The 14,361-nt window shown below is 47.0% G+C and overlaps 1 long non-coding RNA gene across 1 annotated transcript in view; it reads left to right on the plus strand.

The window, feature by feature from the left end:
• The first annotated feature begins 1,891 nt into the window (after nt 1–1,891).
• Nucleotides 1,892–14,361, plus strand: part of LOC135917759 (uncharacterized) — a 152,133-nt gene continuing 139,663 nt past the window's right edge. The window contains exon 1 of the long non-coding RNA XR_010569402.2: nt 1,892–2,109. This is a non-coding gene — a long non-coding RNA (uncharacterized lncRNA). The remainder of the gene's footprint in view (nt 2,110–14,361) is intronic.

Raw genomic sequence — 14,361 nt, forward strand, 5'->3', positions numbered from 1 at the left:
ATGGCCCTTCAAACCATGAAGTTTCATACATTTACTGGACGGAACTGCGGCGATTGTGCCTACGGGAGCTGCAAGTAAGACGGCATGGGAATAATGGGTAGTACGTGGATTTGCCCACACTTGGTCCTTCTAGTTTTGAATGGCTTCGTGACCTTGCAAAGTGACCATTTTTAAGAAAGTGCTTCTTTTTAAATAATTAGATAAGCATTATTAAGTCCGACGGCAGGATTCGAGCACAGGACTTATAGCAGAGAAGCCCGATACTGAAACCATCCCCGCTTTCCCATCTTTCATCGCCCCTATCCCTCTCTCATGTGTAGGGTAGCAAACCCTACACATGTAGAGTGTTGGTTTTTTTTGGGAGCCCGTGCGTCTTGATCTGCTGGAACTACGGCTGCGTGGGCGACGAGACGCGCGGCGATGTTCCGCTCCACAGATGATGCGTTCCAGGCGCTCACACAAGGAGTCGAGCGGAGATTGCACTGCGGAAGAGCAGGGAAGAGGTTGCAGAGCGGTTGTATTGTCACCCGGAGACGGTGACGCGGCTGCGATGGTTGGGGTGGCTACTTCCATGACTTTGTCGGCCAAAGCGGCAAGTCCGGTAAGGTCCATGGTAGAGGCTGTCGCCAGGACCATCTGCACGTTAGCCGGGAGTCGTTGCAAAAACAGTTCGCGCAACAGCGTGTCGTCGATGGATCTCGCGTTGTTGCCGAGCAGCTGGCTCATTCGGCGAAGAAGTTGACTAGGGCGTCGGTCGCCGAGTTCTTCAGCGGACAGAAGCTGCTGGATGCGAGAACGCTGTGAAGCTGCTCTGCGCTGTAGCAGTGCTGCCTTGAGATCGTCATAGGCGGCGGCAGACAATGGGGAGTTCAACAAATCTGCTACCTCGTCAATGGCGGCGGGCGAGAGCGCTGCGACGGCGTAATGGAACTTCGAGGCTTGAGAGCGGATACCAGCGACTTGAAATTGCGCTTCGGCCTGAAGAAACCACGCCGAAGGATGCTGGTCCCAGTACTGTGGGAGGCGGACAGCGATGGCGGAACAGGAGGGCTCACCGCGTTCCTCGGAATGGTTCTGGCCTTGAGCTCTCGTAGCGTCGGTCTGGTCCATGGTCGTCTCTACCACAGGAGCGTATGGCAATATCACGTCCGCGGTCACCAAACTGTGGCGACGGGAGACCACGTAGACCGTCAAAGTATCGGGCTCTCGCAGGAGAGGAAAAACCAACACTCCGTCGCTTAGCGTAGCATTCTTTTTAATGATCTTCGGAACGCTAGCCCGCGCCGGAACGCGCCAGCCGCTCGAGCCTCGTGTAGACGCGAGCGTCTGCGTCAACTCTCGTGCGACGCCGATGCTGCTGCCGCTACAGGCTCTTTCCGCAGACGTGCACGCTTGGAACTTCGCACGTAAACTCGTAATTATTTTTTGGCCGGAAACAACAGTGATGCTCGTAACGGCCATGTTGCTAGGCTCAAAGAACCTAATTCGTTCGGACATCTATTAATTGATGACGTTGGTGGCGCATTCGCATGGTCGTGCTGTCACAGTGTCGACACGCAGGCGCGGCGAGCCCGTGGAGCGTTAGAAGGTTGGAGACACGCGCAGTGCGTTTGACTTCAAGCGCGACGAAGGCAAACGTATGAGCAGCGTCACGCAGCACATATTCGCCAAGGTTGAAGACTGGGCGTGTTGGTATACCATATTAGAGGTTGGATTGCGCAACGTTTTGACGAGACGCACAGAAGAGAAACACACACCGCAGAGCGCTCTGGGGTGTGTGTTTCTTTTCTGTGCGTCTCGTCGAAAGGTTGCGCAATCCAACCTCTAATATGCACTCATTCGGCTCGGCCAGAGCCAGGGCAGCGTTCACGCTCATGTTGCTCACGAGCGCCATGCGCACACACATTATAGCGTGACTCTCGGGCGATTCTTGTGCATACCCCACCGTGGTGCGCAAACTGGTCTGAGCGGAACGTATGCGGTAAACGTCAAACCAAGTATTTCCCATCGGTCTCATCTCGGGGGCCATCGAGGTGCCACGCCTGCGACGTAATCGCTGGCGGTGCTTCTCAACACGCGAGCGTATACCGAGACGCCGCCGACGCTACGGTAAGCCTTGCGGTCGCTTTCGAGCGAAACTGCCAATTCATGTTTAATTATTGCCGCTACGATTAGTTAACCCTGAAAAATACAGGGCTTTCTCACAGAGATCGCGCATTTCTTTCTTTAGTTGGAAGTTTCTTTAGTTGGAAGCTGCTGCAGAACGCTGGTTGTTCGTGCCCTTTTAACACCATTGAGGCGAAGCCGTGCTATGGAACCATATCTAAGAGCAAAAAATGAAACGAAAACCAAGAGTGAACGATATTGTTCGCAGCACTTTCGTTTCGTGAGGCCGCGGTGCGTGCCGACCTGGCTGCTCTATTCCTCTTTGAGGCGCAGAAGCGAAGATTTCCTTTGCGCAACTTCGCGGAAACCGAACCAAAATTAGCGAAGGGAGCAGGTGGGGCCGATGAGGCGATGTCACGTCATATCGCGTAGATGTATTGGTCTCAGAGCTGAACGGCTGAGCCCGTTAGGATTAGGCATAGTAAGGCAAGGGGGCGATCGAAGCCGATCGAATGGATTTAGAGGCAGTTATTGGAAAAAAGAAAATTGCTGCTTGTCGGAGGTTACAAACAAAGTGAAATCCCGAGTTTGTAGAAATATATGAGAGGTGTCGAACAGGCATATATGGAAGGCAGCGAAATGTCGAAACGCTGAGAACATGCACATGCGTTCCAGTGAAATGTTCGCTATCTCTATTCCAATGCGATCACATGACAGTGCTTAGAGACACAAGTATATTTTTATGTAAAAAATGCTAGAACAAATAAAACTAAAGAAATACTTTTTTTTCAGTGAGCAAGAGAAACGTTACGCGCGTACTTTGCAAATATTTTGTTTATCTGATCCTGCCTTTTTTATAATTCTACCGTCTGCTGAGAGCATGGGCATCCCATCGTGTGAAGCAAGGAATGTGGTTTTCAAAAAGGAAGATGAGGATATCATTAAAAGACAAACACGGCATTATTGATACATCCAATCCCTTGTCTACGATACCTTGTCTGAAAAAAATACTGTTCAAAACGAAAGTATGATTATCTGAAAGTTGTGATGATGTCCGTAGAATGGCACGCACCCATAGCGGGGTGTTGGCTAAGAAGCGGGTGGTAGATATAGTGTCAACGCCATCTACAACTATTCGAGATGATCGCCACGTGTTAAAGATGATTATAATTTTGATACTATGGCGCATACCCACAATGGGCTATCGGCTACGAAGCAGCTGGCACAATTCCAATCAATAAAGAGAAGTCGAGAAAACGAAGGCGATATAAGATTTGTCACATTACTCATCACGGGTGCGCGAGGGCGCTTGCGCGCGCCGCAGCTTTACGCCAAAGACGGTGGTATGAAAGTAACGAACTTGGGGCATTTCATTACCTGCTTTTACGAAAGATTCGCTTGAGATAGATCCCAACATGTTCGTTGGGTCTGCATAATTTGTTCTTGTTTTTCTATGAGAAGAAAAGTCGTGCAGCAAAAAAGGGACGCGAATGAGGACGTGTCTGAGAAATGCAGACGGGGCACACAGTGTAAGCGCATGTGCACTTTTTGGCTAGTACTGCAACTTTATTCACTGCGCTTTCAACGACTGATTGGATTAAAGCATATTATTTACGTCAAGGGCATGCAATTTGAGAAAGATATCCGCCTGCACCACAACATTGTTCTAAACGTACTGTTACAATGTTTGCAGTTCTTGCATGAAAATTTTTAGCGATCCTCTCTTCTTTCTTTTAATGAAAACCGCACCTTTTCATCTATTGGCTAGCATCTCTTTATTCAAACTTCTCAAGTAACGGAAATATTGACCTCATGGAAAGAAGACTTGTGGACTACTGTAGTGAGCGCTTACCCACGTGTACGACGCTGCAAGGAATGAGTTTACCATGGAAGACAGCTAACCTATACGCAGTGAGTGTTCACATATCTTCCGCATACGCGTCATACACTGCTCCGAGATGAGTAAGCGTTTCTGAAGTACAGTCCACGATCGAGCATTATTAGACGCACTAAACGCTTGGAAGAGACTTAAGGAAATGTTTCATTCATTACTCATATATTAATACATGGTTAATGAATTAACGAATCGCAGAGATTTTCATTTGAAAAAAAAAAGTACATAAAGCTGTTCACAACAGTTTTACATTGACACTATAGATGCAAAGTAGCAGTTTTAGTTCTTGGGATGCTTGTACTATGCATCGTTTATCTCAAAACTGCAAATGATAACAAATAAAATCGTGTTCACAGTCCCCCCTCAGAAATCGACAATCTTAAATTATGCATTTCGTAAAGATTGTATTGCAGGGGTTTCTCTTTATGACTTAGAAACGTGTTTTGTCTTGCGGCTTGGCTCTGCTAGCTTACTTCTTTAGCAGCCGAAAATGCAAGTGACTTCAAATAAAAAGGTTAGGATTCAAGTATCGCGTGCTCTATCGGTTTTGGCAAATGTCTCTAGGCCTGTAAATAACGTCTGAAGAGAAAATATTTGTCCCAACTGGCCTTCTTACGGGACTATAGACTTTTCACCTCAGCTGGCAGTCGTAACTTGTGCGGCCTTCGGTGTGAATCAGAGATCTAACAGGTGTTTTACTTCATGCAAATTTTTTATGTTTTACTATGTGTGAGTTGAAACTTCTGTGACCTTCATTCATGACACGATTGAAGGCCCACAAAAAAAGCACTATGTGTAGAGTTTCATCATCGTTGATCGTGGCAGGAAAATGTGAGCGCCACGTAATTCCGGTGGGCTTGCCGATCGAGTCTGAGACTCTTCAACATGCTCCAATAATAAATTCCTGCTGTGGAAAAGGTCTATGGAGAGGTCATTATTACCCTGTTGTAGAATTGAAAAACTCGCCATCTTGGTGCCGTAACAGTCGTACGACATATCCTATTTTTCACGTATATGTATTCAATATGCGCACTGAGCAGTTCCCGAGGCACTTCATGTGATAAGAAGCGCTCATTTTCTTTTGATCTTCGCGAAATTTCGCGTTTCGATTACCCCAGGCGTGTTTTGATAGAACGAGCCTATAGCCTTCGGAAGAAGAGCTCGCATTGTTCATGGTCTTTGTCCCTGGTTTCTTGTTATTCGCCTGCGCACACTTGTGGAAATGAACTACCCACTTGACATCGTGACCGACATTCATTTATTAGGCCGAGTACATTTGTTCGAGCCCGCCGAATCATCTGTCCCATGTTTCGTGGAAAGTACTTCGGAAGAAAAGGAGTGTCGAACAATGGCGAAATGAGGTCATGTTCCTTCAATTTCCAACCATAGCTTTATCTTTAATGAATAGGCTATTGTTAATAATGTGAAACGTGATGTTTTATGAGGAAAATAATTTTAAAGAGAGCATTGGCAAGCAGAGGGAAGGTAAATAGTGTTGCAGATTGACATAAATGACTGAAACAAAGTGGCCGTGAGAAATACCTCGTCAATTACGAGGGCCGTTTTTTTTTCAATCTCCGATCGCTCTGTGCAGGCGCTACGCGGGCAGCAGAAAGCGGACATGCGCTGTAGGCAACTGCGCATCTCTCGCACTACACACTCCGCCATTGTTGACATTCAGGCGTCAGTAGGCATTGTGCTACAGCCACATAAACATGGCTGCCATTATTGTTGCTCCCGCCAAGTGTGAATTGCGAAGTGTTATTCGTTTTCTACAGGCTGGAGGCCATGGTGCTGCAGAAATCCATCGGAGAATGAGTCGAGTGTATGGGGAAAAGTTCATGAGTGATGGTGTTGTGCGTGAATGGTATCGAAATTTTAAAGATGGACGTAATTATGTGCATGATGAAGGGGGCCAAGGACGCAAATCTGTCGTTTCAGATGACCTGGTTCAACGAGTTTACAGAATGGTTAAAGAAAACTGCAGATTCATTATTACTGCTTTATCTACGGAATTTCCAGAAGTTTCAAGGTCTGTTTTGTACTCTATTGTTACTGAACGGTTACGCTACAAAAAACTTTGTGCACGTTGGGTCCCAAAAATGTTGACGGACGGCCACAAAACTCGACGAATGGCGTCAGCTTTGGAGTTCCTTGAGCGTTATCAGGATGAAGGAGACAACCTTTTGAAATCAGTCGTGACTGGGGATGAAACCTGAATTCAGTACGGCACACCGGAAACAAAACGACAATCACAACAATGGATGCATTCAAATTCACCAAACAAACCAAAGAAATTCAAAAAAAAAACCTTCAACAACAGAAAGACCATGGCTACTGTGTTTTGGGATCAACAAGGTGTGTTGCTTGTGGAGTGTACGGAGCCAGGAACCACAATCACTGCAGCTGTTTATTGTGAAACTTTATGACGTTTGCGTAGAACCATTCAGAACAAACGAAGAGGAAAGCTGACCGCTGGAGTTGTTCTGATCCATGACAATGCCCGTCCACACACTGCTGGAGCAACTCAACGGCTTCTCGAACAATTTGGATAGGACATTTTCGATCATCCGCCATACAGTCCCGACTTAGCACCCTGTGACTTTCATTTTTTTCCTGGACTGAAGATGTGGCTTGGTGGGAAGCGCTTTCAAGCCAATGGCGGCCTTCAAACCAACGTCAAGGACTACTTGAATTCATTGGCGGCAACTTTTTTTGAAGAGGGTATTGCAAAGCTTGTCAACAGATATGACAAATGCCTCAATCTCTTCCGTGATTATGTCGAAAAGTAAGCGTAACTGTACTAGTCTTTTGGTAATAAAATTATTGTTTTAGATGAACTTGTCTTTTATTTATAGGCTATCGGAGGTTGAAAAAAAAAGGCCCTCGTACTACTCATTCGTTAATTATCATCAGTTGTTCGTGGCAGAAATGCGGATTGCGAGATTATTTCGCCCAATCGCTAACAGGTGACTTAACGAGCGGAAAGGCTCGCCCTTTACAGGCATGCGCTGTTTCTTAGGCCCACATCGGGCTTTCTTTCTACCCGATCACGACTCACATCGTCGGTGAGACGCTAAGGGCCAAACAATGAAACCCTCCTTTACTCAGTAAGGAAGCTTTCATTGCGGTGAGGCTACCTTATGTCACTCTGAAAGCTTCCTTACTGAGGCGCCCTCGGTGAAGGCTTCCTTGGTACTTCCTCAGCATAAGGTAGCTCCAAAGCTACCTTCATGCGTCCTTACGCCGCTCCTGGCCCTGAACGAGCGCTTCACCTCACTGCTTAACCACGTGGCATTCGCTTGCGCATGCGCACTGTCGCCCACCTGCGGAGAAGCGCGAGCACGGTACGTCTTGCCAGACATGTTCGTTTCAGTCACGCGTGCGGCATGAAAGCATTGCTAGGCGTTGCTAGGCGTTGCAAAACGCCGGCGTGCCAGCGTTGCTGGAGCACATCAAGTTTTCCACTGTAATGCACAACTTTTTTTAAACTTTAGTAAACAAGCTAGAATAAAGCGTCCACGCTTCTCTATATTAGCTATTCAATTTAAAGGTTGTGCGACGATACAACAATTTTTAATAGAATAATGGTGTTCGCGGAAAGATTTGAAGAAATAATCTCGAACCCAGGCACGCGGCAACCGCTCCTTAGGTGAGGACGGGTTAAGTGAGCTTTCAGAGTACGCTTGCTTCCTCCATCGGTCCTTCGCTGTAAGGAGGCCTCACGTAAGGTTAGGAAGCGCTCGAAGGAAAGGAACGTTTTATTGTTTGGGCCAAGCTACCTTCACGCGTCCTTACGCCACTCCTGGCCCTGAACGAGCGCTTCACCTCACTGCTTAACCACGTGGCATTCGCTTGCGCATGCGCACTGTCGCCCACCTGCGGAGAAGCGCGAGCACGGTACGTCTTGCCAGGCATGTTCGTTTCAGTCACGCGTGCGGCATGAAAGCATTGCTAGGCGTTGCTAGGCGTTGCAAGACGCCGGCGTGCCAGCGTTGCTGGAGCACATCAAGTTTTGCACTGTAATGCACAACTTTTTTTAAACTTTAGTGAGCAAACTAGAATAAAGCGTCCACGCTTCTCTATATTAGCTATTCAATTTAAAGGTTGTGCGATGATACAACAATTTTTAATAGAATAATGGTGTTCGCGGAAAGATTTGAAGAAATAATCTCGAACCCAGGCACGCGGCAACCGCTCCTTAGGTGAGGACGGGTTAAGTGAGCTTTCAGAGTACGCTTGCTTCCTCCATCGGTCCTTCGCTGTAAGGAGGCCTCACGTAAGGTTAGGAAGCGCTCGAAGGAAAGGAACGTTTTATTGTTTGGGCCAAGCTACCTTCACGCGTCCTTACGCCACTCCTGGCCCTGAACGAGCGCTTCACCTCACTGCTTAACCACGTGGCATTCGCTTGCGCATGCGCACTGTCGCCCACCTGCGGAGAAGCGCGAGCACGGTACGTCTTGCCAGGCATGTTCGTTTCAGTCACGCGTGCGGCATGAAAGCATTGCTAGGCGTTGCTAGGCGTTGCAAAACGCCGGCGTGCCAGCGTTGCTGGAGCACATCAAGTTTTCCACTGTAATGCACAACTTTTTTTAAACTTTAGTAAACAAGCTAGAATAAAGCGTCCACGCTTCTCTATATTAGCTATTCAATTTAAAGGTTGTGCGACGATACAACAATTTTTAATAGAATAATGGTGTTCGCGGAAAGATTTGAAGAAATAATCTCGAACCCAGGCACGCGGCAACCGCTCCTTAGGTGAGGACGGGTTAAGTGAGCTTTCAGAGTACGCTTGCTTCCTCCATCGGTCCTTCGCTGTAAGGAGGCCTCACGTAAGGTTAGGAAGCGCTCGAAGGAAATGAACGTTTTATTGTTTGGGCCAAGCTACCTTCATGCGTCCTTACGCCACTCCTGGCCCTGAACGAGCGCTTCACCTCACTGCTGAACCACGTAGCATTCGCTTGCGCATGCGCACTGTCGCCCACCTGCGGAGAAGCGCGAGCACGGTACGTCATGCCAGGCATGTTCGTTTCAGTCACGCGTGCGGCATGAAAGCATTGCTAGACGTTGCTAGGCGTTGCAAGACGCCGGCGTGCCAGCGTTGCTGGAGCACATCAAGTTTTGCACTGTAATGCGCAACTTTTTTTTAACTTTAGTAAACAAACTAGAAAAAAGCGTCCACGCTTCTCTATATTAGCTCATCAACTTAAAGATTGTGCGACGATACAACCTTTTTTATTGAATAGTGGTGTTCTGGTGTTCGCCTAAAGCTTTTAAGAGATAATCTCGAACCCAGGCATGGCGGCAACCGCTCCTTACGTGAGGACGGGTGAAGGGAGCTTTCAGAGAATGCTTGCTTCCTCCATCGGTCCTTCGCTGTAAGGAGGCCTCACGTAAGGTTGGGAAGCGCTCGAAGGAAAGGAACGTTTCATTGTTTGGGCCTAAGAGCGCAAGTTCGTCACCTGTCTCGGCTACTATCCCACCAGTTAGCCGATTTGCCAGTGCGAGGACCCCAGGATACATTCTGTGGCACTGTGACGAGACACCATGACTCGATACCACCTGGCTTCAAGCCTGTGAAACGCCCAAGATCAGCATTGTTGTGTCTCCGGCAACTTAACATGTGCCGCTCAACTCCTGGGATTGCTAAGAAGGTAGAATTGTCACTGCTAGCCTTGAACCAGATTTCTTTGCTACTCTTCGAGTCGTACTTTGTCCACCTTCACATTTACATGGAAGGTCCCCCAATTCAAACAGCTCTACCGGAGCAGTAGTTGTTCCATCGGAAGCCGTCACTTTGCAGTTTAAATGTTCACACAATGCAACATCGACAGCAGAAGAACCTGAGGCTCTTCAAGGTGCACTCAAGTACGTGTTACAGCAGCCGCCAAGTCGTTGGACCATTTTCTAACATTCCAAAGCAGCCATACAAACTCCGCAGTTTGCCCTACGCCATGGGTTACAGGATCAGCTAGTGTACGAAATAAGGCACGCTCGTAATCAGGCGCTCTATAAACGCCATGACATTGTATTTCAGTGGTTGCCTAGCCATTGCGGAATTGTCGGCAACGACAGCGCAGATGAAGCTGTGCGTTCGGCCCACCAAAAAAACATCAACGGGTCCCTATATAACACTTTCATGAACTGATGCCGCGCGACAACTTCGATCACTTGCTCACGACATGAAACTTCTACAATGGAATTCACAGGGTTGCACTAACTCATGCTTTCACTCTATCGACATTAACTTGCGACTTCGCCTGCCACCTGGCCTCTCCCGTCGCGAAACAATTTTATTGTGTCGCATGTAGTTGGAAGTCGCATTTTCAAATTCCTATTCACTCCTGATGGGAATGACCAACAGTGCTTCGTGAAATTTGTGAGGGTGCGATGGAACTCTTGAGCACCTTCTGTGTCTCTGGGAATCCTTTGACACTCGACGACGTACCTTACAAGCGAAACTAACCCTGCTACATAATAGAGCGCTCTCAGAAGAAAAGGTCCATTACATGCATTGCATTGCACGCATTCTTGCATGCAAAGCACCACAAAATCCCTTCTGCCAGTCTTGAAGGACAGTGGATTTTACTAAAGCTTGTGAAAGTGGAGTTTCCTGTGCGACTGACAGGGAATGAGTGACTATAACTTCCCCTTATCCCCTTATCTGTTCTTCCCTTTTTTCTCTACCCAAGTGTAGCCTAGCCAAGCGGGCACGTCCTTGGCAAAACTCCCTGCCTTTGGATCTTCGTTTCTCTCTGTCTCATTTCATGAATCGCTTTTTGCCAACAATACAGTTGACAACAATGCCCTGTATAATTTTTACGCCTTTTATTAATAACTTCTAACGTTGCTTTTCTGAATTTAAATTACGTGACGGTAGACGTATCGTGGAAACAGCGATGGGTTGTTCTAGTGCGTATCTACAATGGTTTATTCGTAATATTGTAACAAAAGATGCTTGTGATCAATGATTGCGAGAAACGTAATCGAAAAGTTCCCATTTACTCAACCTGTCTGATCAGAGATATTCTTTTTTACATTACTCACAGCATTGAAAAACAAGAAACTGAGCTATATATAACAATAATTTTTTCGTACTTGCTTATAAACATAAGATCGGTTTTTAATGTTGCTGTGAAGAAAATAAAATTTCAGAGTTCTACATACATTTCTAGTTAAAATTTTGCCTTTGTTAACGGTACCAGACGTTGCAGTAAGAACGAAAGTTTTCTTTCTCTTTTACTTTCGAAATGACTCTAACGCTGTACTGTATCTGTCATCCCTATTACTGCAATATATTAGAGAGTTTTAGAATAGGGGCCCCAATATTTTGGGGCCCCAAAGAGCTTTACGGGTGTTAGCTTTGGGGCACGCAGGAGTGAAGAGCTTTAGAATAGGGCTTTGCGTTTGCGGATAGCGTCTTGGGCTGACAGCGCCGCTACGGCGTCTAAGAAAAATGATTAAAAATAATTAAATAAAATATACCATTTTATGATATGAATAGCAATTTTGACTTGCGTGTATTCGCGTTTAAATACAATTTAGAGGTTATTCTTCAAGCAACAAACAATTAGTTGTGCTTAGTTTTGAGCAACAAAACCAACTTTACGTGCCTTCACCAGCCATGCTTAGCCGTGTTAGGCCTACGAGCCATAAAATCCACTATCGAATTCGGAATCAGCGGCGTCTAATGAATGAATCTTCATAACACACGCTAGTTGAGAGAAAACGATAACCGCAGTCACTTCTCCTAGCTTGCGAACTTCACGCGTTACCGCGAATCGAACCCAGTTTGGTGTTAGGTTAGAGCCGTCGCTTCGATGGGTGCCGCCATGTTTGTTGACGCAAAGCTTTTGGGAACGCTATTTGAGCTCCCGCTAAATCGGTGAAATAGCGTTCCCAACGTAAAACCCAAACGCAGTTTGCGTCTCGCGCATGCGCAGTGGTTTCGACGCCATTTCTTTGGGGCCCCAAAACGTTTGGGGCCCCTATTCTAAAACTCTCTATTAGCTTATGCCGTCTATATTTATGTTCAATACATTGCCGATGCTACTTTGTATATGCAGTTGAAATTCAACAAAAGTTTTCGTGATCTTTATTTAACGAGCGGGAATGTTCTTTTATATCAATGTCCTTTCTTTTCTAGAAGATTTCCCACTATTTAAATTCGAAAGTTAAAGACAGAGTGTGCGGAAACTGCGTCATCACCTCGGCACAATGCCTACACCGCCTACACCAGGCTACACCGCGTTGGAGCCTCCCCCGCGCTGAGACTACCGAAGCGCTGACTGTCGGCGCTCTTTAGTGCGATGATGCAGTACTGCGCTTCACCACACCCAGATGGCGGTGCCATCCCTGCCAGGAGAGAGCATATTTTACACGATCGCGGTGACGTCACATCCATAACAGGAAGTGGATGGCGTACCTCGACATAAAACACTTTCGTGTTAAAAATCGCTTGTTTTTTTTTCACACTTTCCTTTTGTGACACTGACGCTTGCTGTGACTGCCACTTTGAGAGTCGGAGTGGCAGCCCATCAATATTGTTGGTGTACTCAATATTCCCAAGCGTACGTCCTGCGAGATGTGCGCATGATCAGTTCCGTGTACAAAAATCGGCAGGACATAGTGGAGATACGCGTGTCATTTGACCCCTTCCCCATTCCTCCATATTCTTGACGACAAAAGGCTTGAGACAGTGTGCCCGCATAAAACCGAACATGCAGCGCACAATAACTATACCGCACGTATACACATTAGTGTATCCTGCCTGTAGCTTAGGGCGATCGCCGACGCACGCTTTGTTGTGAAGCTTGCTAAACCTCCGGCCCATGCTGATCTCATTAGCGCCTGGCAGTGAAATCCTGTAAGGAGGGATCACGAAATACGGGCGCCAGGAGAGAATAGCAAGGCTCCGTTGCGTTCACCCCTGCAGCGCCACTGGCCGACATCCCGTAATCTTCCCTTGAGATTTAGCGCAGACTCCACGTCTGCGCGGTAATTTGTTGGGACATGCTACAGTGCCTGACGGACCGACCACTGTCATGCCTGGACAAGCATGCTGAGAATGGCGGTTTCACTGAGGACGCGTGGATGTCTGGAAACGGCAATCCGCCTGACCTATTAGCCTCTGGTGATGCGTCTGTACATAGTGCCCTCGGCCCTAGGCCGGGTTTATCCGCTTCGGATGGCACAAAGCAGGAGAATGAATCTTGTTTTGCGCTTGTTGCTTTCTGTTTCTCGGTGGCGTTACCAAGGGTGAATTCCTCTAATGTAAAGAAAGGTTTAACAAGTCCTCTGCACTTCGCCAAAGAAAGAAACTGATGTGCGAGGTGTCTTGTGCATTATTTTTGTGGCTGTAGTTGCACGGCACTGCTGCAGAAAAAATAAAACATAAACAGCGGGAACGACAGAATGCAGAGCAGCAAATAGCTTTACGACACAGTGTTCAGTTGCTTTCTATCACGAACGTGGTGGTAATGTGCGAAAATTTATTTACAGAAATGCATGCGCATAGGTCAACCTGAGCTAGATTGCGTCCACCTGTTAGTTTGCACTTAGGAAGAGGGACGGGAAGGAAAAGAGTGATAAGTGACTGGCTATAATGAAAAGAAGTAATTTCGCATGTACAGGTCGGTCCACTGTTAGAGAGAACACACGAGCGCATGGCTCATGCTCCAAACCATCCCTTCGCTGTGCATGCGCGTAGCCGCCGTACCATGCAATACCACATCAAGAGGATCCACTAAAAGGAAAAACATTTAATTATGTGCACTGCCACCCGTAAGATGTCGAAAGTATTTAAGTACACTCACTTCTACTACAGTGGCGTAGAATGCCAATAATCGGGATAATAACTATGTTTCGGAGGACGGCATTTTTAGACATGCCAAATAGCGTCGCTGTGCTGCGTCTCGCCCGAACATTCCGCGGACGGGAACACATTCGCAAAAGCGTCGGTAACTGCAAGTTATTATCAATGTATTTGCTCATATATGTTAGTGTCACTCCCTCACTGTCGTTTTGGAAGAAAAGAGCGATACTCATATACATGTTATAATGATATACATGTTTACCTTTCCTTATTCGCCAATGACAGCATTACGCGGCGTTTAGTATCTACCAGGAACTCGAAAGACTGAGCGAATAGCAGGCAGACATCCCTGAAACATGCCATGCGCAACAGTGCCGAAAACAAACTTCGGTGTCACTCATTTCGTTGAGTCAATCGCCATGCTCCATCCACGAAGGAAATCTGTATCGGTCTGTCGTGCGATAACGTCTGAACGCGAAGCTTCCTCCAGAACAACAGCGCTTCGTGTGCCCTATAATGTTTCGAAAGTTCGATCGTTTCTACGCTC

Source organism: Dermacentor albipictus, chromosome 2, assembly GCF_038994185.2.
Source record: "Dermacentor albipictus isolate Rhodes 1998 colony chromosome 2, USDA_Dalb.pri_finalv2, whole genome shotgun sequence".
In the NCBI taxonomy this organism is placed as follows: domain Eukaryota; kingdom Metazoa; phylum Arthropoda; class Arachnida; order Ixodida; family Ixodidae; genus Dermacentor; species Dermacentor albipictus.